The 27,726-nt window shown below is 42.3% G+C and overlaps 1 protein-coding gene across 2 annotated transcripts in view; it reads right to left on the bottom strand.

The window, feature by feature from the left end:
* Positions 1 to 27,726, bottom strand: part of PCBD2 (pterin-4 alpha-carbinolamine dehydratase 2) — a 50,574-nt gene that overhangs the window by 8,963 nt on the left and 13,885 nt on the right. Inside the window, exon 1 of one of the 2 annotated variants that reach the window (XM_057307496.1) lies at positions 11,278 to 11,300. The exons of the other annotated variant lie outside the window; for it this stretch is intronic. The gene's annotated coding sequence lies outside the window, so the exon portion shown is untranslated. Of the gene's footprint in view, positions 1 to 11,277; positions 11,301 to 27,726 lie in introns of those variants that run through there. 2 annotated transcript variants of the gene reach the window in all.

The raw sequence follows: 27,726 nt of genomic DNA, 5'->3' as shown, positions 1-27,726 counted from the left end.
TACCAAAACTGGCTACATGGATAATCATCACTGTTTGTTCATCAAAGCAGAAGTTAGGAAGAACCCAAGTTGGACCCTTCTTTAAATAGAATATATTCTCAGTCCAAAAGGTAATACTATTCTTAAAAGGGAAGCACTAGATGATTCCCATTAAAGTCAAGAATAAAACAAGCCAAAAAAAAAAAAAAAAAGCCTTTTATACAAACAACAACTAATTAGAAAATATACTGGAAGAAAAGATGCCATCTAAGGTGCCACCAAAAATTTTCTAGGAGTAAACGTAACAGGAAATGTATGAATTCTATAGGTAGAAGACTTTAAACCACTACGAAATAATGGGTAGATCTTACTACATTAAAATTTTTCTCTGTATGGCAATAAAAACCAACAAACTAAATGAAAAGACAAACAAGCTGCATTTGCAGTATATATTTCCTTGGCATACAGAGAACTCCCACAAATTAATAAGAAAAAGATCCACCACCCAGTTTTTTTAAATGGGCAAAGGACATAACAGGTAACAAATGGAAGCAAATGGCTCTTAAACATAAAAACTGCTCAGACTCATACATGATAGGAGCAGCACAAATTAATACTACCTTTTACATCAATTATATCTCAGTAAAGCTCCGGGGAGGGGAGGGGGGAGGGACGGGACTAAGCCTGTCAGTTAAATCCATCAGTTTGGTAAAGATCAAAAAGTCTGATAATATACTGTTGATGAGGATGCAGGAGAAAAGGCACTCATACATTGCTGGTGAACATTAATTGATGCATCATCATTCTGGAAGAGAATTTGACAAAATCCACCAAAATTAAAAATGCCTGTGCCAGGGCCACCTGGGTGGCTCAGTCAGTTAAGCGTCTGCCTTCAGCTCAGGTCATGATCCTGGGGTCCTGGAATCGAGCTCCCTGCTCTCGGGGAGCCTGCTTCTCCCTCTGCCTCTCCCCTGCTTGTGCTCTCTCTCTCTCCCATTGGGGCTCCACACTCAGCACAGAGTCCACCTGGGATTCTCGGCCTTTCCCTCTCCCTCGGCCCTTCCCTCCCGCTCTCTCTCATGGTCTCTAAGATTAAAAAATCATTTAAAAAAATTGTCACTGCAGCACAGCTTGTAAGAGCCACAGATCTGAAAAAGCCAAAGGTCCATCAGTAAGGAACTGATTAAATATAGGATGGTCCATCTCCACATGTAGATGTGTAGCCATTAAGAAGAATGAAGAAACTATCTGCTGACATGGAAAAACCTCCAAGATACATTACTAAATGAAAAACAAATGCATAACAATAGTCTGTGAATTGTACAAAAGGACAGGAAACTATATGCATGAATGTCTCTGCAACCACCATAAGAGATTGGTAACTGTGAATGACGGTGGGTGGAGAGGGGAAACTGGGTGGCTGAGAATCAGGGACCACAAAGACTTATTAGTACACTCTTTGGTGCCTCTGAATTTGTGCCACATAAATACCTGTTCTACTTTTTTTAAAAATTAGTTTGGGGGGAAAAACGAAGATGCCATGCAAATGAAGATCTCACTCTAAAGGGAGCGGAGATACTGCAATGTATGTAGCCTGGTTCATATTAAAATATTTTGGCTCATGTTAACTTCCTGACATATGCCTACCTGTTTAGGTGGGTTTTTAGTGCCAATTGACAGCATAGTTTGTCCATGAGCTATGTTCTGTTGAGCCACGGCCATTTCAAACAAACATGTGGCCAACAAATAACATATAATGGCTGATAATAGTTTCAGTCTTTCCCCTATTGCAAATTACAAACATTTTATGAACAAGTCAATGAATGCATGATGAAGTATGACTTTTTAAGTCACTCTGCCATGTTAAGGAATGTAAGCATTACCATCATGGTAAATTGGGCCAATGAAGTTTGTCGTTTGGAAATCTCCAAACCATCAGCAATTAAAAGATTTTTCCATGAACCCCAAATCAAGTATTCCTAGGGAACTTTAATTTTTCTTAAAGTTCCTTTTGTTTCATTTTATTCCATGAAAATATGAAAGACTATCAGATGCACGAAACCAAAACAAAAACCCTGTATCAATCTGTGAAATGTTTAACAGCACCCTGAATTTAAAACGCAGCTTCAGTCTGAATAACATGTACGATTTATTAAAGTTCTAAGACTTAATTTCTCGCACATATTTACAATACGAATCTTTCATCACTCAGAGCAATTCTCTTTGATAGAAGTTCTTTAAATCTGCTGCCTTTTATATTTTGATTATAGACTATTTTAATTATGCACTAAAAAAGAACACATCTCCCACTAAGAAAATGAGCACCAGCGACTCCAAAGTAATTTCCCCAGTACAATCTCCATTAAGCCTCTAAATACTTCCTTTACTAATTCAATGAATTAGAACTCTATTGTTTATGAATCACCTTTATGTTTGTAGGCCTATAACTCTTCTTTTATAAAACACAATTGCTATGGAAGGAAATGATATTTACGTCTGATTAGAAATGAAAACACTATTATATAAATCAGTTTGGGCATTTCTTCACGTCTTGAAACATGATCGGCAATTTAGTCTAATTGGTGATCAAGGAAACTATCTTGTGATCAATTAAAGTAATTACCAGATTCCGGCAATACAACCTACCTTAATTTCAGCTAGAGTCTGCACTTCTTCAACTTTAATTAAAAATAATGAAAATTATTAAGCAAAATGCACAGCAAGATCATTGCCAAGCACGCACATGTCACAGGACAGGACCTTCCCGTGGCGTTGGTGGCTGATCGATCACACAAACACCGCTTGGTGCACCAAGGAAAGGCGTACTTTGCCCCAGAATATTGCGTGACTCACCATGACTTTCTCATGGAAAACACGGTTAACTGTTCTAGCCACTGCAAAGGGAACATCGGATACTAATTTGCTGGCAACAGAATACTCTCGACTAGCAACATGAGAACTGTGAGGAACAGACCCAGCTAAAGATGTATTTGATCCATGCTTTTTTCCTCCAAAGTGTGACTCGTGTTTTGAGCACACTGGTCAACTGCAGTCTAGAGACCTAGACTGAAATATCCTAGCGCTGCTATTCACTAGCTATCTGATCTCAGAGAAATCACTTAGCATTTGAAATGATCCTGAGTTTCCTATTATGTAAAAATGTAAAAATGGGGTCTGTGCCAGGCATTCCAGCAGGAGCTCAGTTAATGCTAGTGATTATTATCATCACCAACACTTTAATTCTATAGTGTCTGAGGCCTGGAGAGGAAGAATTCCTTTCCAAACCTAGCAGAAGAACCATTCAAGACCAAAGAAATTCACCCTTGCAAGGACGAGAAAATCAGAAACATACTGAAAACAGTTTCTCTAAGTGGGTATCCTCACAGAAAGACTTCCAGTGGAAATGGCACTTCGACGGTGAGCATCTAGGCCAAGCAGGTGACTCCTGTGTCCCTGAAGAGCCAGACTAAAGACCTTACCTGAGGGCCGCCCCCAGGCAGTCCAGTAAGTGTGTCTGGGGACAGACACAACCCCCACCAATCCCAGTCCACTCATCTCCCTGCCTTCTTCTTGATCCACTGCAGAGGGCAACATCTCCAACAACTCAAGCCAAGAATAGCAGGCTCCTATCTTAAGACTGGCTTCCGTGAGGCACTTGAGACAATGCCCACAAGGTACTAAACTAGCTGGTTCCACTGTGCCCTAGGCTAAAATAGCGCCCCTTCGGCTGGTAGTAGGAAGTACACTACTGTGAGGCAGCACGCTCACTTCTACACATTGCCTTCAAAAGCTATGCTCACAGGGCCGTAACATCCCAGAGCCTTACAAAAAAGTTCTCAAGTCACAACTTTTCGCAATTACCGTAATATCCCAAACAGCCATATGGAAAAATAAGATAGCTTTTGGCTAATTACGTGGTACTACCTTCAACACAGACTGTTAAATGAAGCAAGGTGCAAAACAGTTTTCTTTTGCAGAACGAGGACTTATCATCACATTAGTAGATTCCTCCTGAATTCCCAGGCGAGGAAGACTACTCTTCTCCAGGCAGCAGAATTGAACCAACACCAACACCTCGACCCACAATTTTACCTAAGAGCCAATTGTTTCTGTTCCATTGTTAGGGAAAGTTGTCTAACTAGATAGATATCACATATCTGATGTGTGCCCAAGAAGCATTATGGACAAGATGATCACAAGCTGAGAATATCTTCTCCCTGAAAAGACATGACTCATTTCCAAATTCCTCTGCACGTAAGTTTAAATTACATTTCCCCATCTCAGCAGCAGCTACTATGGGGCATACCAACAGCTCCGTCTGATGAGCTCCTTCTAAAATTTCTCACGATCCTTTAGTTTTGCTCTCTTGAATTCATCAGGTTTCACCAGTTTCCTCTCCCTCGTTTCCCTCCAAAGCTGAGTGAAACACAGGTTTCAAAATCATCCCAACAGGAATCCACCAGAGAAGCCATTTACTCGGAGTTCCCTAACGTCGAAGAGCTTCTGACGCCTCCCTGTTCCCCGCGGCTGTTCAAGACGGCCAGTCAGCTGCTTGGGACAAGTCCCGTTGGAGGCTGTCTTTCCTCATCAGCTGATAATCCCCGTTTGTTAGCTTCCAGGAGTCTCATGAGGTGAGAGGTATGGCCAAGACTCCCAAAGTTTTTTGCTTTGCTTTAGCAAATTAGAATTTATGAATTAAACTGTTAGAGAATTAGAATTTAGGCTCCTTGGCATTGTCATCATTATAAATTTTATAAAAATTCACACTTATATAGAAAAATACCCTTAGGCTTCAACTTTATGCATCCAAACCACTAAGATATATGGAATATCTGGCCAAATACATTTTTAGAAATCAAATAATAGGCAAAACGGCAGTCTAACTCCCGACCTTTTCTTCTCTATAATCAGCTGGCTCCTTTTAAGAGATGCAACTATTCCTTACATTATGTGATTCCAGTACGTATCCGACGTAAAATTGTTCTGTCCTATTATCGTACCTAAGTTTAAAAAGACAGAAGGTAAAAAAGCTCCTGCTCCAATTGGAGTATTTTAAATTAAACTGCAAGTCAAGATCCTCCAACAATAATCAAAAGGGTTGAAGGATGAGAACAAGGGCTCAGAGCAGAAAGAACACCCACTCCCCAGCGTGGGGCGGGGAGAGAGGGGACTCAAAAACATATTCTAAAGAAGCAAAGCAATACCGAATTTGGCTTAATTGGACAAAAAAATACATTTTCTACCAGCAGTACACATTGTGTAAAACAGAGTCGCATCTCACTTTGCATCACAAGATATCTGAATGGATAAAAAGGTCTGTCACAACAGCAACAAATTTATACTCAGTCTTTCCTTTGCTTACTTCTAAATGGGATCAATCCTCCTTTTAAGAGTTCTTCAGTACAGTTTTGGCAACATTTGCCAATATTTTCTGTGAGAAAAATACATGACCCGAAATTATTCAAGCCCGATCAGACGTCCTGGTAATGTAGCAGGGGACCTGCAGTGATAGATGGCTGCACTGTGTCACTGCAAGAAACAGCCTGCCAGACCCCCTGCCCAGAGAACAGTGCCAATGCAGAAGCAGCCGGTGAGGAAAGAGACCATCTCGTAAGTCGTCTGTATTTATTTGTTTCCAAGTGCACACATAGGTTGTGAACTTGGAAAGGTCCCTGAACCTGTCAGAGTCTTCAGACACTGAGCTAAAACAAACCACAAATATATTTAGAATTTATCCTCAACCTGTTATGATGAGGCTTAAGGACAGACCTTCCTACGGTTAACAGACTGAAACTAGGGACTTTTTCGTTTCTGTGTTTTAAACACTATTCCTAAAGGAAAATCTCCGGGCTGGAGACACAGAGAGAGTAAAACAGACTTGGCACTTACCCTGCTTTTGGTATCAAAAAACTCAGAAGGTCTGGTGGATGGTGTCATCTCCTCCTGAAAAGTTCTAATCCCAGCTCTGTCTCATTCTATGGCCTTGAGCGAATCCTACACCTCGCTCACCTCTCCTAGTCCCTGTAAATCAGAGGCTCTACTACTTAACTTCACTGTGCGAGGAGATCTCATAAAAACACGCAGGGTGCTTTGCGCAGAAAACATGCTACTGTGCAACACTGAAAAGGTTCCAATCTGCTTGAATCCTACACCAAGTAATGTTATGCCTTTTTTTTTTTAAATCTAGGAAATTTGCTCCGTGTGGCCAAATGGACTTTGTTGCATCCTGGATACAGATGAAAAAATTGAAGTCTCTGTGATAAAAATCCACGAGTAAGGCTAATAATTCAGGAAACAGTAATGAACAGAAGAAAAACATTTAAAAGAACAAATGCTTACTTAGGTCACCTCTTTCTGCAGTACTCCTATATAAATTCCCTTAGCTTCAGCTGTTGATCAAGTTGGGTTTTTTGGGTTTGGGGTATTTTTTTTTTTAAATCATTCGTAATATCCTGAGAGAGAAAAAGGTTTGTTTCCCTGGATGCATATAAATGGGCAAGTTTTGTTTCCCCTCTTTAGAGCAGGCTCCCATTCAGTGCCAGCACAGAGCGGCTGCCTTCTGTGCGCACGTGAGGCCTGACTGGCAGGCAGCACACAGCCGGGCTCCATCTCTGCACCAAGCCCCGCACAGCTCGCTTGCAGTCGCACCAGCAGAAAAGAACGCAACTGGTTCTAAAACCCTGGGAGACAAAGAGAATAGATAGATCCTGATGGAGTGGGGGTGCTCTGCCATCTGATGCAGTTCCTAAAGAGAAATGCTTCCCTTTTATTTTTAAAAGTTTATTATTTCATACCTTATGCAAATCATACTTTATATATTAGGCAATAATATTTTAGAAATACTCAAGTCAAATTAAAGGCTTCAATAGCCTTGCCAAAAGCACTGTGATTTTCCTATAAAAAAATTATTCCAATTTGTTGATCTTACATAGGATGAAACATACTGTAACAATCTTCATAATTTATGTCCTGTTGGGACACAATGATTTAAAGTAACATAATACAGAGCCGCATCATGGCTAATCTAAACCACCTGACCAGATAAACACCAGCTTCCCTTCTCTCTTCAGCAAGGGCATTTCTGTTTATTGTCATATCATTTCCTCATTCTAGGAACACGCAGAATAAATGCAGCCAACCTGCATTTCAGTGGGAGGCTGAGCTGGCCTTTCCCATGTCGGGAGGTTTGTGTGCACACAGGTACCAGTACAATGTCAAGGGCTTACAAGACAGAAAACAACCCAGGAATTCCACCCTCAAAATCATTTACAGCGAAGCAAATATGGATTCATCCAGTACAATCTGGACCAGGTGCGGTGTTATAAACCACAATCTTTGGGTTTTGTTTTTTTTTTTTTTTTAATGTCACTGAAGAGGTAATTCTTTCAAACAAATTATGGGGCTTACTATGAGCCAAATTTTTATAAATGCTTCAATCATGCCTCTCGCTGTGTTCACAGGCACTCATGATCTGATTAACTAAACTGAAACGCCCAAATTAACCAACGTCTTTTTGGGGTGAGGAATCTGGGTGGAAGAGAAAGACAAAGAGCCCCCACGGCACTGACCACGGCCATTTCTGGTGCACAACGACCCAGGCAGATTTCAAATTGTGAGGTTTCTCCGGGGTCCAAATCCCTTCAACCCTTCTCACATATGCAAACCTTACTGGGCAGAGCGAGGTTTTCAGGGGGACTTAGGGAAGGGTTTAAAGTTTCAATCGTGGAAGAAAAAGTGCAGGAACACATGTGCATTCAGCAGATAACAATTCACTGAAAATATTTTAAAACAAAACAAAACGCCTGTCTGACCAAATTTTTATAAACTTGGTTGGGGAAGAGGAAAACAAACAATTGTTTAAGGATGGTTTCAAATACTGCTCTCTGCTATTACTGAAAATTTTCAAAGCTTTTCACGCTCCATTGGAAACAGCTCTGCTTCACAAGCTGTTCTGGTCGGTCCTGCCAAAGAAATGGTCTGATACACTTTATTGCAAGTTTATCAATTTGCTTACCCAGGCAAATATATACAATTATCTCTGCCTATCAAGACCCGTGTACAATAGGATTCCTCGACTGAAAGCAGGGAGATGATTAAAATACAACGGGATGAGACGGGTTAGCAGACCTGAGGCACGTGCATCCCCACCCCAGCTCCACTGCAGCGGACACCGCAACACCGTAGCCCGGTTCCACCAGCCCCAGAACGCGCAGAACGTGGGCCTACCTGACCGGCACCATCTTCCACGGAGATCTGTTTGGGAATGGACACAGCAAGTAGATACATTTGTGTCACAACCTGGAGCCCTCTGACTTGTGAAATTAAATGGAAAATATACTTCGCGATATCAAACAGAAAGTGTCCTTTTTCAGACAACTGACTTTCAGTAACTTGGGTTTGAATTTAACACTGTGCATATTTGTAAAAATTTAAGGTACAGATTATAAACCTGCAATGTTACTGGTGACATTATAAGCGCTATCAACAGTGAGTTCTGTAAAATGTGGGTCTTTTGCCCTAAAGCATGCATGCCGTGGACTGAGACCCACTTGCTAATTCTTGTTTTCATTCTGTTTGCACTGTATGTACATTTCCCCCACACTTCCCGAACCACTTCAAATCAGCTCACATTGCTCTGAAGTCATGAGAACTTAGGTCACTATGGGTTTCTCTAGCCTCATGCACAGATGGGGTCCTCTGATGATGAAGAGCCTTGTCGATGAGCTACAACGTGACGGTCCCCAAGCCCCGACTTCTCACAATCCTATACCTTCATTTTTTTTATTAATCTGTATACCAGGGAGTTATCCCAGCAATTACATTTTTAGGTCTCTACCCTAAGGAAATTCTCACATCTGTACACAAGGAGACACAAGGATGCTTGTTACAGAACTGACAGTAATAATGAGCAGTGCCAAGAATCTAAATGTCCATCAATAGGGGAATGGATAAACTTGGTTAATTTATTCACAATTTTATTTCATTTTCAGAGGAGTAGAAGATTTAAAAACAATCTACTAGGGACGCCTGGGTGGCTCAGTCGGTTAAGCATCTGCCCTCGGCTCAGGTTGTGATCCCTGGGTCCTGGGATCAAGTCCCCTCAGCCGGGAGCCTGCTTCTCCCTCTGCCTGCAACTCCCCCTGTTGTGGTCTCTCTCTCTCTCTGACAAATAAACAAATAAAATCTTTTTTAAAAAATAAAAATAAAGTAAAAACAATCTACTATATGAGAAGCAGTGCAATGATGGAAAGAGTATTTGTCGGAATCCAAAACCTGGGCTCTGTACCCAAACCTTGAGCAAGCTACATGACCTGGCTGGGTTAAGACTCCATTTGGACACAGGAGGTGATGTGTACCAATCACACAGCACAGGGCCTTCACACACACAGTAAGCCTGAGTTAAAAAGAATAGCAGCTAATAATTATAGCAGGTTGATCGTTCCTATTTTACAGAGGAGAGAAATGAGGCTACAAGAAGAGAAGTCACATGCCCAGAGTCACACATCTCGTAAAAGGTGAGGTTGGGATTCGAATTCAAGTATGTCCAACTCCAAAGCCTCCACGTGTATGTTTAGGACAAATCCCTGATGTCAGCTTATACTTTTTCCGTTTCTCTCCTTTACCTAAAAGCTAGTTATAGCAAAAATAGTTTCCTGTACTTTTTATTTTCTTTTTCCCAAGATTTTATTTTATTTATGTGACAGAGACAGCCAGCGAGAGAGGGAACACAAGTAGGGGGAGTGGGAGAGGAGGAAGCAGGCTCCCAGCGGAGGAGCCTGATGTGGGGCTCGATCCCAGAACGCCAGGATCACTCCCTGAGCCGAAGGCAGACACTTAACGACTGCACCACCCAGGTGCCCCATGTACTTTTTATTTTCAAAGTTTAACTATAAGAGAAAAATTAAACATAACAAAAACTTTAGAAAAAGGAAAAACTATTTAAATTTTTTTTCCTGTGCTTTTTTCCCCCTTAACTGTCATGATACTGTGTACCCTGAACTTTCTTATAACATTAAAACAACCTACTCATTTTTCAGTTACCTCCATGGTCTTCTTTACTTCTTTTTAAAAGCCACACGATCTCAGAAAGAATGGGTAATCTTCTCTTTGAGAAACTATTTCAGGTACCTGGTTCAAGCATGTAGGAGAGAGACGTGGATAGCAAGTAGGTCTTTTTAAGCCAGGCCTTCTGAACATTATGACTCTCTGAATTCTCTACCAATACATGGTGGAATTTTAGGGGCAAAACTAGAAGAGCAACTGTATAATTTGGGGTCTACGGAATGAATGAGAAGTCTTTCTTTAAATCCTTTTTTTCAACACCCAGTGACAACATGATAAAGTCCTCTTTAGCTGAGCACCTATTAAAGCAACCAATTAGCTTGGGTACTGTGCCAAAACCATGACAACTGAACCTGTAAAAACAAACACTCCACCCACCAGACTTGAAACGACAGGGACGTTGTCATCAAATCCTCCACCATGCAGGGAGCGTGCACTGTGGAAAGATCCCCAGAACTTCTCTGGGACCCAAGCTCTTATCCTCAAATAACTTCTTCCAGCCACACTCGTGACTGGGGCGTGCCACCCAACCTTCATGCTCAGCTCCCCTATTTGTTCAGGAGAGGACCACTCGCTGATGGGCTGTGGAAATGCGGAGGGGTCAGGATGCGTAACTGCTGTTATGTATTTCCATCTTTAGTGCTTAGAGAAAAGAGTACAGATCTCAAATGATCTGTGTCTTCGGCTTTCAAAATTATGATACTGGGAGATTATCACACTGAGGTCAAAGTCTCCATTACCCTCTGGGTCTGCCTAACGTTCCTCAGGCACCAAGTGCAAACTTGGCGGACACGCCTGCCCTGGTGTTCTGAGATGTATTCTTCATTGAAACCTTGAGAATTATGAGCAGTTACAAATCCAAACACAAAAAAAGCAAGCTGAGCTGTGAATATGGAGAGTGGGCATGACGTCACAATAAATTCGGGGTGGTTCTGAAAGACGTGTACCATCCAGAGAGCCATGTTTCATGAGACCAGCAAGGTTGGGGCTGGCAGGGACTGCAGCCGTTACCTGGCCCAAATCCCCAAGGCTCAGAAAAGCATGCCTTGCAATCTTTGGTTTGGATTCATTTTTTTTACAAAAGAGATGTTCTGCTTTAATTTTAAATCCTTCTGAGCCCATGCAGAATGTTATGGAAAAGTGCCTGAATTGTCCCGTGAAACAGAAAGTCCAGAAACTGAGAGGGGAAACGTGTACTTGAGGTACAGGCCTAGCACTCCCACCTTGGATACTTACTCTTCCTTCCCAGTCTTGGCTTCCCCACTACGGCAGGAAGGGACCAGACCAAGGATGGCAGGGTTCCTCCCACTGGGTGATGTGATGACCAGAATACAGAGGTAAGTGCTGCGCTTTATGACGAATAAAAAAAAAAAAAAAAGATTCTTCTCAGAGCACAGACTTGGGTCTCCCTAAGCCAGCAATCATACTATTTAGGAAGTGAGGGTTTGCTTTTTCATGTTACTTAGGGAAGAACCTAGAGTTCTTTGTCTGACATAAATGACCTATTTGGGAACTCAGAAGTGTTTTACAAGATCTAGTAAAACTTTAAGGTAGTTAAGTATACACTTTATCTTTCAGTTTCATATATTGGGAGAGTGGACCCCAAGTCACAATTATCGGTCCCAGCCTTTCCAGAAAGAGCACTCATGAGGCTTCTTACGTGTTTCATCTTTTGCCCTCCTCATGTGCAGTGAAGGTTCTGGGCCTGGAGATCGTGTCTACACGTGGTGGTTGCAGCACGGGAATTTAGCCGTCTCTGCTTTTGGGCACAGGTTGAGGTGAGGACTTCCGCATTACTCTTTCTCCCCACAGCCTCAGATTTCAGCTAAAACCCCCCTCAAAGATGAGGAAGTTTCCTATGACTCAGCAGATGACCCACACACATTACCTGGGCAGAGCACGTCATGGATATAAAGTTCTGAAAATTCTACAATCTCAGAAAAAAAAAATTGAAGAGAAGAAAATCAATGACTATATTGACATAAGCTTGTAATAAAATTAGAAACCCTGTCTGGCCACTGTCTCTTTGTACACCACTTTCTAAGAAGGCAGAGCAATACTGACCAATGACAGAGAAGGTTCTAGGTTGGTGTTTTCTCTTGAAACTCAGTACTAATCAGTACTTTCTTTAAATATGTATCTTTAAAGCAGTAAATACAGTCAGGTACATTTCAAATACGGTGTTTTTTTAAAGACTAAGAACACTTTAAGAATGGATTTAACTTGAGGCTCCTGGGAGGCTCAGTTGGTTGCGCGTTCGACTCTTAATTTCGGTTCAGGTCATGATCTCAGGGTGTGAGATCGAGCCCCGAGTTGGGCTCCACACTGGGCATCGAGCTTGCTTAAGAGTCTCCCTCTCTCTCCCTCTTCCCTCCCCACTCTATTAAAAAAAAAAAAAAAAAAAAACGGATTTCACTTAAGAAAAATCTGCTCACAACTGACAAGAGAAGATAAAGGTTACATTAATATAACTAGTATTTACATTCCCTTTAAGTAAAGCCTTTGGCTTTTACAGGTACAAGTAGGCCCTACCTCATTGAAAAGCTTAAAAAATTTGAGGTAAACAAGAGATTTTTTTGATGCAGCACCTTTCTGTTGCCACTTGTAAGTTTATGAGTTAGTAATGAGTAAGTTTGTTTCCCTCAAAGCAAATGGGAAATGGTTTGGGTTTTAACGCAATAATTTAACACCTGGTAATAAATTCCTTTAATAGCATTCTAAATATACATATTAAAAGTAAGTAAACTTTCTAAACCTAATGCTTGAATTTCAGACAGCATTCAAGCACTCCTAACCTCACAACCTGCTAACTGTATCCCTTCCCCCTGCCCAGCACCACCTCAGCACCAGCCCCCAGCCTCTCCTCACACAAAATGAAGTCAGAGGTTCATTTCCATTAGCCAAACTCCAATCCAAACTCCAGCCCTGCGCTCCCCAACTGCCCCACCCAACACACAAAACCACCACGTGACCGTCTCTGCTCCAAAGGTGGGGGGGGGTCGCACTCGACAGGGAGAATCCAAGGAAAAACTCACGGTGCCACTGAGAACCACACCATATTACAGAGGCAAAGTGGTTAGTCAGTGAAAAAGCTACCTCAGAGTATCTCTGCTGCCACTTCTCAGCGAGAAAATCGCTTTTAAGAGCTAGCAAAGCTAGTCAAAGAAAAAGAGGGTAGGCCCACAGAGCCCCGGCCGGGGTTCCCGTCTGGTACCCAAGGTCAGCGGCGATAGGGCCAGACCCTGAGATGTGCGTAACGATAAACACCGCAGGGCAGCAACATGGTAGGCACAGAACTGCAGACCAAGGAGCAAAAGCTCGAGCCCCCACTCTCACAAAGCTAAAACGTTTCCTCGTGTGAGAAACAGAACCACCACTAACAATTTTCGGAAATAATGTTTGAGTCTTGGCTCAATTGGATAATTTTGTTCTGCACCAAAGACAATTCCATTCAAATTCCCAAAGTCTACGGGTAGATCTGTACTAATTTCAAGACATAGTTTCCTTCCAAGCCCAAAGAAATGAAAGGCAGAAACCAGCAAAAGAAAAAAAAAATAATAGTAACATATATAAGATGCTTTGCCATTTTATGAAAAACAAATGAAGAATTACAGTCACATCACACTGATAAACTGAGAGGCTGCCAGTGGTTTTCAGGGCAGATGTAACATTTTAACAAATGTGATTGTTTGTGAACGAAATAATTCTGATCAAAAACTTAATTGCAGCCAAAGTGAGCCCTGGGCTGTGTCACCATAATCCATTCTGACAGGAAGCAGTGAGTGGAGATTCCTACTGTGAACGGAGCACATGTGAAAGGTCAGCTCTGGCCTGGAACTTCAAAACCGTTAACGTGTAAAACAGTGTGCATTAGAGCCCGGAACGGCTAACCACTGGATTAGCGGATGTCCGCTGTGTGGGTCTGATGTGCTTTTGGCAGGTAATGGTTAATTTGTAAATAGGCAATGTATTGTAACTTTCTTCTGTGCCTCTTCCCAACACTGATCAGCAGAGCCCATTCTTAATTACAGACCCAGGGTATCACAATGTTAGATGCATGATGTGGGCTCGTTATAACCAACGTTCATATTTTTTAAAGTTAAACTTATTTTTTAATATTTTGGTGAAGGAAAAGTTGCATGTAGCTAAAAAAATAAAGGTTTGCTGATATAATGAACGAAAAAATGTTTCATTTAAAAATCTATTTGTTCATCCAATAGCAACTGTAACAGCCAAAATTTGCCAAGTGAGCATTTCATTACTAAAAATCTAAACTTTAGTCATATACTATCATCTGAGAAAACAATTATATAATGCTGTTTTGCATGGCTTAACATAAAATTCTAAATAAAAATGCAGTCCATACCACAGTTTTCATTTCTCACCATGAGATGTTACTTATGAAAGTACCAAGCTAAATGTGCCTTATAAGCCAATGCATGCAAAAGTACTTTATACATTTTGAGCTATAAAGTTGGCCCATTTGACTTTAAATTTACCATTTCTCCCATAACCAAACCACTTACAGTAACACAGCATTAATGAGGGATAAAAGCTGGCACTGTATGCTTCCATTCAGTGATTATTTTAGGATTTAACTCATTTCTGAGTTGAGGGGAAATAATACTTATCTTTGAAAATAAGGTCTTCTAAAATAAGCTTTACTTCTGTTCAAAATCAGCCTTCTGAGGTTGTGTCTTTGGCCGCTGGACAGATGCAGCTGCTGGGCCGTCTGTAGGCTAAATTCAGGGCCTGTGGCAAGGTGGCCACATGGCCAGCACTCTCATGATTCCTATCCCCTTCAGAACATCAACTGATGTGTGTAAAAACAAAACCACACACATGCTTCTAAAGGCAATGGAAGATGGAGGAGAAAAACTAATTGTGGCCAGCAAAATTTCTCATGTTTCCACTTTCCATACAGCACCTGAAACCTTTAACATATCGGGAAGATTCGGCATCTCCTAACCAGTCTGCCCCTGAAAGTACTGGATATTCGCATATACCAATCTGCTGTCCTGTCCCCAGCACCTCCCTGGACTCAAGGCCTGTGATGCTGTCCCTGCCCCCCAGGAGCCTACAGTGTGGTGGGAGAGGCCAGAAAGGCCAACCGTGAAGACGTGGTAAGGAAAGGAGGTAGAGGAGTAAGCAACCAAGAACGGTTGTGACAGAGACTGGCTCTGCGCACACCCATCTCCCATCTTCACCCCCTTTTCCACAGACATCTGAGTAGACACTGCACTGACAATCCAGATTCACAAGGGCGGGGGGGGGGGGGCGCCCAAGTTACCCTAGGAGCTGAATTTATCATAGGTATACACATAGGAAAGAGATGTCATGATTCACCAAAAAAATATTTTACAAGGCTCCAAACTGGTCATTATGGTATTTTTTTATACTGTTAAGTGACTGACTACACCAGGTAACACACTCAATGTTTACTTTTACCCTCACTCAGGATCATTTCTTCCACTTGCCACAACAATATCAGCTCAATTATTCTTGGCTACCCTTCCTCTTCGTTGGTGAGGCTCAGGCTCAAAGAAGCTTACAAACGTCCCTCCTGAAAGATGATCAACAGAGCAGAAATGCCTCCACACTGAGTTCCAACCTAACAAGGGCAGGCCCACTCAGGGTCATGAACCCCGTGCTGAGGTGTGCATGCTGCCCTGCCCACAGGGTCAACACGTAGGACTCTCTCTCTCTCCCAGGAGCAAGATGACTGCTCAGAAATGTTGCTTATTTCTTAATTGGCTTGTATTCTGGTTTACACGTCAAAATACTAAATGACCAGAAAGCTAAACTTATACTTTAATTCAGTTCTGGAGGGACGCCCGTGTGGCTCAGTTGGTTAAGCATCTGCCTTCGGCTCAGGTCATGATGGCAGGGTCCTGGGATCGAGTCCCACTGTTGGGCTCCTTGCTCAGCGGGGAGCTTGCTTCTCCCTCTGCCTGCTGCTCCCCCTGCTTGTGTTCTCTCTCTCTGTCTCTGACAAAAACCTTAAGAAATAATAATAATAATTCAGTTCTGGACTATGAGTTAGTTTTCACAAATACAAAGAAATATGTTACCGGTTTCTTTTTAAGGACCCACATTCAAATGGGAGGATACCAAAGAAATTAATCATTCAATTCTTATTTGTAGGAACAGATTCTCTGTAACTTGTAAATTATTTTGATTTACAGCGAATCATTATTGTATCCATAAATGCTGGAAAGTTGGTGAACAACATGATATAATGACACCCCAAAATAATTTTAGAACCGCAGGTGCGCAAATCATAACATGTGGGAGATGACTCAAAGGATAATGGGGAATAAAGCAGTTTAGGAAGGGTCACATGAAGGAGGGAAAGGGGTGAGGGCACGCACCCCAATTTTCCAAGATGTCTGTAAAACCAAACTACTCCTTTACAGGCAGATGCCGTGGAGCAGTCAGGCATGGGCGGCAGAGTCAACAGCTACGTTCAAACAACGAAGGCAAAATGCTCCATAATTTACAACAACCCAATCACGTTGCTCATTCTTTTGAGGTTAAATGCTACTGACATAAGCTACACCTGAATCCAATCAATACGGAGACGTTGAGAAGATTCACACGAAAGGACTAAATTTGTCACAAATGGGTTGGTTTCCGATCTTAATGTAGCCAAGTTGCTTTACTCTGACCTCCATTGAACAAATCAACTTAATGGGCACTAGGAGTGCTATAAAACTTAACAATGGAGTGATTTTTAACTTTTAAAATATAGTTATGAAGCAAAATGTTGGAGAGCTTCTACAATACTGGAAATCAAATTAAATCTAGATGTTTTTTAACAGTCTTGACAGATATAATCCTAGTTACCATGTAAATTTATGGTAAGCTGCTGTGATATTAGCCACAGGTGCTACTTTTAATATATGAGCCGCATCTGGCTGGGAATAGAATTTCTCAGAGGACTGAAAATGACCTCACTATCAGACAATGGAAGGGAAAAAAACAAGACCACTGTGGCATATAAAAAGCTGAAGATGTGGTCCACAACTAAATATTTCACATAAAATTCATTTTAACTCTGCAGTTATAGGTTAAAGGATATTATGCTTTCAATATTTAAGAGGCGTAGATATATTTCAGCCAAATAGCCAAAAGATTAAGAATGTAAGACAGTTATGAATGCCCTGGCTACATACAGAATACTGGTTTCCCAACCTTTGATCAGTGTCAGAAAAATGATGCACGAAGACTTGAAAAGAAAATTCTTTCATGGTTCCCAAGAACACGACATGATTAGACGCCACCAAGCACACCAAACCAAGATGTAACGATTACTGATCTCTACGCAGCAGCGACTCTCCAGCGCCTGGCCAGCCTCACTGGCTGTGTTTTTAAACTTCTTTGGAGTCATTCGTCATGCCCAAGAAAACATTCTCATCAGGTGCGATTTTTGAAAAATCACTTCAAGTAATCACCATTCTGAGTTCAAAACTTGCCAATATCACCCATGGACAAATACAGGGAGAAAACGCAACTTTCTCTTACCTATCCAGCTCCAAAATTAAAAGATGAATATGTATAAAACATGGAATTGTTTCCTTTTAAGAAACCCTCCCTGAACCATTTGAAAGCCATCATTTGCCAGAGAACTGGCAAGTGTGGAAATGTGATAGAGGATTTACAAAGATTTAATTTCCTATGAAATAACTCTTCCTGAATTAAACAAGCCTTCTTTATCTGAAAAAAAAATCTCTAAAAGAGAAACATTTCTATGAAAATATTCCCTACATCATTGCACTAAGCTGTGAGAACGGTGGCTACAAAGCCCTATAACATAACATTTTCCTTCTGACCTTCTCAAGTAACTTGAAAGGGCTTGATTTTTTAGCTTCAGGAGATCAATTCAATCTAGGTGATGATTTCTATTTTCTTTCTTTCCTTCTTTTTTTTTTTTTTTAACAAGTAACTGGATCTAAGCCTGATCTGCAAGGGCATCGAGACCCTGAGTATCTTTAACAAGAAGAACCCGGTATGACTCCCTGTTACTTCTGTGACCGACTGGCAGCAGGAATATGGATCATTTAGAAAAGGCAGGCTCACAAAGCCTCATCTGTGAGATGGTTAGTTACAGCAGAAAGGTACTGGTTAAACTAAATATGGCCTTTCTATGCAATGGAATACTATATAAATATCCCACCGTTTAAAAGTCATGAAGTAAAATATTTTACTGACAGAGAAAAATGTTCACTGCACATGAAGGGAAAAAAGCAAGCGAGCAAAATACATCTACAATATGACCCCAAATATACATGCATACATACATATGTACATACTCACAAAATACAGACTCACATACTGACTTTTAAGCAGACAGAAGGATTACAGGTACATTTTGCTTCTTTGTACTTTTTTTGCTTTCCATATTATAAAACACACTGTGCCATCAGGGAAAAAAAGAAAGTGGCATTTTATTAAGCTAAACGTACCACACAGATGTAACAGGGAGCCATCATTCCCAGAAGAGTGAGAGAGGCCTGGCTGATGTCTGCCGGGTACACAAGTCATGCGTACATGTTAAACCCTTCAAGAGAAAACTTGCAGTTTTAAATAAATAGGAAAATGAAAGAAACTTGTTCTCAAGCTTACGTAGCAGAATCCCACTTTAAGACAGTCAGAATTACAGTGGCCCTCTCTTCCACACATCTGTATCCACGGCTGTATGGTCAGTGGCTCAGAAAGCGGGCATCTCTCAGTGCAGGACAAGTTTATCCTCTCTACATAGAGTTCTAATTTGCCAAGTAAAGTTTTTAGCTGCTCTCTGCAGACCTTCTCTCTGGAAGTGACTTCCCTCTCCAGGTAGAAGTTGACTTCCTATCTGTAGTTGACTTAGGGCCAATAACTGAATGATCAAGTATTATAAATGAATGCTATCAGGGCAAGGCATGGGGAACCACAGAGCAATTTACAGGTCAAAATCCAAACCATACCTGGCTTCTCTTTTCTTCAAAATACACAAAGAACACGTAGCCTGCTTTAGGCCCTCCAAAATAGACATTTTATCCTAAACAAAGAAAGAGATTCAACTTTGAACTCAACAGCAGAGTTGGTCACAGACATTCCGAAACAGTAAGGCAATCCACATCCTGAGTTACCCCACAAGCCTTCAAAATACAGATTCGTATTGGACAAGAGCTTTGGACTTAGGGCAGGAAGACTGGCCTGGGAGGGAGACCACTGCCTCCTTCCTCTGTTAAGTGCGAGCAGGGTCTTTAACTTTCCTGTTTCCACCATGACCAAACTGGGTTACAACATCTAACCCTGTAAGAATGCTGGGAAGCTTCAATGAAACAAGCTACATTAAAAGAAAAAAAAAAAAAGAAGAACAAGAAAAAGAAGAAGAAAGAAACAAGCTACATTATCTTCCAGGTCCCTAACAGAGAGCCACTATCACCTACTAGATGCTCAAACACTCCTTAGGTCATAAAAATTTTTGTGACTCTCCAAACTCACGAAGACAACTGATTTGGCTGCTTTCAGGTAAATAACACAACATTGAGAGTTACCTATATACAGGGTTACCTACATACAGTTAAGCATCTGACTTCCGCTCAGGTCATGATCTCAGGGTCCTCAGACTGAGCCCCACGTCAGGAGCCCCACGTCAGGAGTCTCTGGCTCCGCACTCACTGGGGAGGAGTCTGCTTCTTCCTCTCCCTCTGCCTCTCCCCCTGCTCGTGCCCCCTCTCTCTCTCCCCCTCTCTTCCAAGTAAATAACTAACATCTTTAAAAAAAGTTATCTGTATACAGAATGACCTTAAAGCAACATTTTTCATTTAATCAAAATTTGTAAAAATCGTTCCAGAAGAATGTACCCAATGAAGTTATAAACTTTTCTACCTAGAACACCAGGAAGTTATGATTTATTTTTAAAAGTCAGCCAAGAGTGCTAGACCAGTGGACACAGGAAAAAAAAAAAAAAGGATCTGGGATTAAAAGAATTGTCTTGAAACAGAAATGAGTGTCTAATTGATATTGGCAAACAGGCCTGTGGCAGTCTGCCAGCACGACACTTCGTGGGAGCTTTGAAGAATCGGCCATGGACTCTCAGGACACCGAAATTCACCAAAGACGAAAGCTGTGGGTGGCTGAAGTGGTGAGCGAAATTCCAAGCGCTAACCTCAGGCTTTCATTATTGGAGGCAATTTGCTACAGATGCCCATTTGTGGGCATGCCCGCCTGTAAGTGGCCCATTTCCTTCTCTGATACTTGAAAACTGCAGGCCGAACAAAGACACCATCAGTGCTGTTCTTCTGGGAAGCGCACCATGGCATTACAGATCCTCCCATCGCGCACAACTACTTAGCCGCCAAAAACACCAGTCACCATTAGGAACCATCTGTGTCCAAGAGTAAGGAAACGAGGGAGGGGAAAAGTCCCTGGTGAGAAAGGATTTTAGGTAATAACCTGTAGGAGACAAAGAAATGAAAAATACAACTCCCTGGGGCTAAGGGCACTGGCTAGGATCACCTATGGCAAACCCAATCAAGGGACCTCGTGTGTTCGAAATACAAGTAGGTCTATGTAAATCAAAACACACAAATAAACAAACAAAACACCCAGCTAACCCCTGGGCTGGGTACTGGGAGAGACGTACCCATGCACAACCCGAGTCTCTGCCCTCAAGGCTCTCGTATCTTAGGTGGGGAGAGACAAAGGTGAGTAGCTACATCTTCCTGTTGCACAACCTAATCTGAACTTAGTCACATCCTAATTCTGCCATCGGTTCAGCGTTAATGTGGGCGAACCTCTTCACCCCTAGGCCTTGGTTGCCTCATCCCTTCTAGCTCCAATGTGCATCGATCCAACATCAAAACAAGGCTGAAAGAACACCACGAACAAGATAACCCAGGGGCTGGATTCAAAATGGAGGAACAAAGAAGACTAACGTCTGTGGCTACAAACGTCCCTATAGGGCACATGAGCTCCACTTCCTGTCCACGCTGGCCTGCACCACCACATCATCCAAGCCATCCTCACCATGGTCACCGATGACACTCATGGCACTTAACACAGTGCTCATCCTTTGGTATTATTTGGAGTCTCAGCAGAACTGATTCCTCTCTCCCTTTTAAAAGACCATCTTTAGGATTCTGTGATACGACACGGGCCTGTCTTCCTATTTCACTAGTAAGTCTTTTTCAGTCTTCTGCCAGCTCCTCGTCTTCCTTCCAACCCCTAAATGGGACTGAATCCTGAGCGCTCTTCTCTCCTCACATTACACTTTCTGCCTGAGCGGTCTCTTCCATTACCTTGGCTTTTTTCCACACATACCTAAGACTCCCCAGTTACCCACAACCCAGACCTCTACTCTAAGTCCCTAACTCAGACATAAAACTATCTTCTTGAAGTTGACATTTGGATATCTCCCAGCAACTCACACTTAACAATGTTCAAACCAGAAATCTTAATCCCAGCACCCCCATCATGTTCCTCTCCCATACTTCCCCAGCCTAATAAATGCCACTTCTGACCACCCAGTTCCTCTGGAAGTCATTTTCAATACCCCCTGCTCTTCTTCCTCATCACACATCACCACTCCTCCCTAGTCAGAGAATCTTAGGTGTTCCCTTTATAAAAGTTATGTGTGGCACCAATGGTCCCTGCTCATATAGGCTCTGAAATACAGCTCCAACCCCTCTAGCTCTCTGCTTCCCTCTGTCACTGCCACAGTCCACAATCCACTGCTGGGTCCACCCTAACGATAGGTCTCACCTGGATGAAAGCACAAGCTCCTTACTATTCTCCCTATGTGGCCTCTGCCCTCCTCCCCCTTCCACTCCATTGTCTAAGTCCTCCAACTGGTGTTGTTAAGAAAAGGCATCAATCCTTCACCCTCCCCCACCTACTTCCACTACATAGTCCTTCCCCCTCCAACCCTTTGAAAGGCTCAGGACAGCCCTCCCCCTCCCCATAATACCTCGCACTCGCCCCTCTAATCGTCTTCCCACCATCTTTGCTTGTCCCTATCACGGTGTCTGTGCATGTCCTCATAGAGGCTTTCAAGAGTGTCAACAATGCCAAAAAGAGAGGCAAATGCCACTTTATTAAACTGTGCTCCAAAGTCATTGCCAGGTTTCTGACTGTGAAGATGAAGCAAGTTATGTTGGTGAATTTGAGGTCACGGATAACGGTGTCAATCAGAAAATTGTGAACCTTAGGAGCAGGTCAAATCGGTGAAGAGTGATCACCCCTAGATCTGAAGTGCAACTCAAAGATCAAAAATGGCTGAATAGAGGCTCCTGAGCGGCTCAGTCAATTAAGCCTCCAACTCTTGATCTCAGCTCAGGTCTGGATCTCAGGGTCCTGAGTCCAAGCCCAGTGCTAGGATCCATGCTGGGTGTGGAACCTACTGACAAGAAAAAAAGAAAAGAAAAAGAAAAAGAAAGAAAAAGGAAAAGGAAAGGAAAAGGAAAAGGAAAGGAAAAGAAAAAAGAAAAGAAAAGAAAAGGGAAGGAAAAGAACACAAGAAGAGAGAGGAGGGGAGGGGAGGGGAGGGGAGGGGAGGGGAGGGGAAAGAGAAAGAGAAAGAGAAAGAGAAAGAGAAAGAGAAAGAGAAAGAAAGAGAGAAGGAAAAGGCTGAATAACCTGCCTTCACCCTTTAGATTTCCTTGTACTGACAACCCAGCTGGCATCATGGGCCACTAAGAATCAAGAAGTAAAGACAAGAGAGAAAATCCCGGGACTCTTTTCCCAGGAATGTAATACATATGTGCAAATAAGATGCCTCAAGGGACAAAGGGGGGGGAGGGCGAAATGCATCACCTTCTCAGTTCCTTAGCGAGAACTTCCGTGATGTCTCTCCTCAAACTGCGTTAGGTCTTAACCGTACTTCTTCCTCTTTTTCTATTGGAGAGGGCAGCACCCATCTGGCAAATGGTTGGGGACTGCGTGAGGTCAAATTCCAACTCCTCTGCTTACTAGCTGTGGGGCTTGGGGCAAGTCACTTAATCTAAACCTCAGTTTCCAATCTATAAAATGAGGAAAAGAGTCTCTACTTCACAGGGTTTTGTGAAGATTAAGTGAATAAATACATGTGACGTCCTTACAAAATAGTGCCTGGCCCAAGGTTCAAGTGTTCATTAAGTATTAGCTACTAGGATTTTCCTTCATGGCACTTATCATAATTTGCAATTATACAGTCATTGCTTTATTTGTTTATGCTCTCCCTCCATCCCTGTATCTAGTGAGCTCCATGAAGATGGGGCCAATATCAGCTTTGCTCATCACTGCACCCCAGGGTCTAGCATAGCCCCTAGTCTAAGTGCACAGTAATGGTTTATCACTGCTGAGTGCATAAGTGTCAGAAAAAACTTTCTGGAAGTGGGTGAGATGTGGACACACTGACACAAGATAGGTGGGATGGAACAAAGAAGGTGAAGAACAGCTTAAATAAAGGTAGAAAAGAAATGAACCAAGATCCTGGGGATCTTGGCTCCAGTTCCAGCATGGCCACTGTTTCATGCTCCCTCTATCTGAACCTCGGTTTCCCCATTTTTCAGTAAGGGGGATGACTAAGTGACCTCTTAGTTCTAATCTCTAACAGACTAAAGAGGCCTCTGGCAGAGAAATAATGAGAGGAAGCGTTAAGCGCCAGCATGTGGGCAGCTCTGAAAACTTCTGAGAAGGGGTGCCTGGATGGCACAGTCAGTTAAGCATCTGACTCCTGGTTTTGGCTCAGGTCATGATATCAGGGTCGTGAGATCGAGCCCCACATTGGAAGTCGGCTTCGGATTCTCTCTCCCTCTCCCTCTGCCCATTGCCCCTCACCATGCACACCCTCACATGCTTGCTCTCTAACAAATAAATCTTTCCAAAAAAAAAGAAGAAGAAGAAAAGAAAACCTCTGAGAAGATGGTATCTTGTAAGATAAAATAGGAAGGAAATGGGGTTTTCTGAGCAGAGACCAACTTGGTCACAAAGCAAAGAGGCGCCTGGGTGGCTCAATCGTTAAGCGTCTGCCTTCAGCTCAGGGCGTGATCCTGGCGTTCTGGGATTGAGCCCCGCATCAGGCTCTTCCGCTGGGAGCCTGCTTCTTCCTTGGGGCGCCTGGGTGGCTCAGTCATTAAGCATCTGCCTTTGGCTCAGGGAGTGATCCCAGGGTCCTGGGATCAAGCCCCGCATCAGGCTCCCTGCTAGGCTGCGAGCCTGCTTCTTCCTCTCCCACTCCCCCTGCTTGTGTTCCCTTTCTCGCTGGCTGTCTCTCTCTCTGTCAAATAAATAAATAAAATCTTAAAAAAAAAACAACAACAACAAAGCAGCATGGAGACCAATGCACGCAGGGAGGTAAAAGGCTGTAAGAAAGCTTGTACAGGAACTCAAGGGGGAGACAAGGTGAATCCAGACTAGAGCACAGTCTTGGGGAAAGACTGAGTTCTTAGTAATTGATAACCAAGATTCTTCTTCAGTTTTAGATCTAGGTGCTCAAGAGAATGGTGGTACCGCTGAGAGGAACAAGCAAGTTGGAGGAAAGAAAGGTAGGTCTGTTTTCAGATACTCTAAACCTGAGATGCTAAACCCAGGAGAGCCAGCACAAGGACCCATCTTTACAATCTGTAGTCCATCTCGCTGAACCACACTTAGGGCCCTCATTTCCCCAACACATTACAAATAAACAAGATGTGCCCCCACCCCTATTCTTGACCTATGTCCTTCCTTAGCTCCTTCACTCAAAAAACCTATCAGACTTTTTTTTGGTACCTATTGACCACCTTTCTCCAATTCCCTCTTCCCCCAAACTCCATATCTGGTAACCACAAGTCTGATCTCTTTTTCTGTAAGTCCTTTCGTTTTTCAGATTCCACATATAAGTGAGATCATACAGTATTTGTCTTTCTCTGACTTATTTCACTTAGCATAATATCTTCAAGTGGTAGGATTTCCTCAATTTTTAAGACTGAATAATATTCCATTGTAATATGTACCACATCTTTTTTTAATGTTATTTTAATTCCAGTATAGTTAACATATGGTGCGATGTTAGTTTCAGATTTACAATACAGTGATTCAACAATTCCAGGGGCGCCTGGGTGGCTTAGTCGGTTAAGTGACCAACTCTTGGTTTCCCTCAGGTCATGATTTCAGGGTTGTGAGATGGAGTCCTATGTCGGGCTCCACACTTGGCAAGGAGTGTGCTTAAGAGTCTCTCCCTCTCAGAGCATCTGGGTGGATCAGATGGTTAAGCATCTGCCTTCAGCTCAGGTCATGATCAACAGGTCCTAGGATCAAGCCCCACATCGGGCTCCCAGCTCAGCGGGGAATCTGCTTCTCCCTCTCCCTCTGCCTCTCCCCCTGCTTCTGCTCTCTCTTGTCTCTCAAACGAATACATAATATCTTTTAAAAAAATAAAAAATAAGAGCTGTTTCTGTTTAAAAAATAAAAAGTCTCTCCCTCTCCCTCTGCCCCTCCCCTGCTCGCATGCACGCTCTCTCTCCCTAAAATAATCAATAAACAAAATATTTTTTAAAAATTCTATACCTCACTCAGTGCTCATCACAGTAAGTGTACTCTTAATTCCCTTCACCTATTCCACTCACTCCCCCACCCACCTCCCCTCTGGTAACCATCTGTTTTTTCTCTAGAGTTAAGAGTCTGTTTTTCGGTTTGTCTTTCTCTTTTTTTCCTTTGTTCATTTGTTTTGTTTCTTAAATTCCACACATGAGTGAAATCATATGGTATTTGTCTTTCTCCGACTGACTTACTTCACTTAGTGTTATACTCCCTAGTGCCATCCATGTTGTTGCAAATGGCAGGATTATGGGTAAATAAGATCCCAGTGTGTGTGTGTGTGTGTGTGTGTGTGTGTGTGTGTATACATATATTTTATAAGCAAATATTTTATTTATATATACACACGCACACACACACACATACGTACACACACTACATCTTCTTTATCCATTCATCTATCAATGGAACTTAGGCTGCTTCCATAACTTTGCTATTTTAAATAATACTGCAATAAACATAAGGGGGCAGATACCCTTTCAAATTAGTGTTTTGTTTTCTTTGGAAAAATACCCAGTAAGGCAATTACTGGATCATAAGGTAGTTCTATTTTTAATTTTTTGAGGAGACTCCATACTGCTTACAGAGTGGCTGCACCAGTTTGCCTTCCCACCAACAAGTATAGGAGGGTTCCCCTTTTTCTCCACATCCTCGCCAACACCTGCTGTTTCTTGCGTTGTTGATTTTAGCCATTCTGACAGGTGTGAGGTGATATCTCCTTGTAGTTTTGATTTGCATTTCCCTGCTGATGAGTGACGTTGAGCGTCTTTTCATGTGTCTGTGGGCCATCTGGATGTTTTCTTTGAAGAAATGTACGTTCATGCCTTCTGCCCATTTTTTAATGGGATTGTTTTGGGACGTTGAGTTTTATAAGGTCTTTATGTATTCTGGATATTAGTCCTTTGTAGGGCATGTCATTTGCAAGTATCTTCTCCCATTCAGTAGGCTGTCTTCCAGTTTTGTTAACTGCTTCCTTCACTCTGCAGAAGCCTTTTATTTTCACGTAGTCCCAAGAGTTTATTCTTGCTTTTATATGCCTTGCCTCAGGAGACACTTCTAGAAAAATGTTGCTTCGGCTGATGTCAGAGAAATTATTGCCGGTGCTCTCTTCTAGAATTTTAATTGTTTCAGGTCTCACACTTAAGTCTTTAATCCGTTTTGAGTAATTTTTGTATATGGTAGAAGAAAGTGGTCCAGTTTTCCCAACACCATTTATTGAAGAGACTTTCTCCCATTGCATATTCTTGCCTCTTTTGTCAAAGATTAATTGACCATATAATCATGGGTTTGTTTCTGGGCTTTCTATCCCGTTCCATTGATCTATGCGTCTATTTCTGTGCCAGTGCCATACTGTTTTGATTACTACAGTTGTGTAGTATAACTTGAAATCTAGAATTGTGAGACTTGCAGCCTTCTCTTTTTCCAGACTGTTTTGACTGTTCAGGGTCTTTTGTGGTTCCATACAAATTTTAGGAATATTTGTTCTAGTCTCTGAAAAATGCTGCTGCTGCTGTTGTTGTTTTTTAAGTAAGCTCTACCCAACGTGGGGCTTAAACTCACAACCCTGAGGTCAAGAGTCACATCTGGGGGCACCTGGGTGGCACAGCAGTTAAGCGTCTGCCTTCGGCTCAGGGCGTGATCCCGGCGTTCTGGGATCGAGCCCCACATCAGGCTCCTCCGCTGGGAGCCTGCTTCTTCCTCTCCCACTCCCCCTGCTTGTGTTCCCTCTCTCACTGGCTGTCTCTATCTCTGTCAAATAAATAAATAAAATCTTAAAAAAAAAAAAAAAGAGTCACATCTGAGCCAGCCAGGTGCCCCTAATACTGCTGGTCTTTTGACAGGGATTGCATTAAATCTATAGATTGCTTTGGGTAGTATGGACATTTTAACAATACTTGTCCTCCCAACCTATGAGCATGGAATATCTTTCCTTTGTGGGTGTCATGTTCAATTTCTTTCATCAGTGTTTTATAGTTTAGAGACTACAGGTCTTTCACCTCTTTGGCTAAGTTTATTCCTGGATACTTTATTATTTTTAGTGGAAATGCACATGGGATTGCTTTCTTAATCTGTCTGTTGCTTCATTATAGTGTACAGAAATGGAACAGATTTCTGTATGTACACTGATTTTGTATCCTGTGA

The sequence above is a fragment of the Ursus arctos genome, unplaced genomic scaffold (assembly GCF_023065955.2).
Source record: "Ursus arctos isolate Adak ecotype North America unplaced genomic scaffold, UrsArc2.0 scaffold_5, whole genome shotgun sequence".
Lineage (NCBI taxonomy): Eukaryota > Metazoa > Chordata > Mammalia > Carnivora > Ursidae > Ursus > Ursus arctos.
The sequence above is the reverse complement of the archived record's forward strand: the minus strand, read 5'-3'. Positions and strand labels throughout refer to the sequence as shown.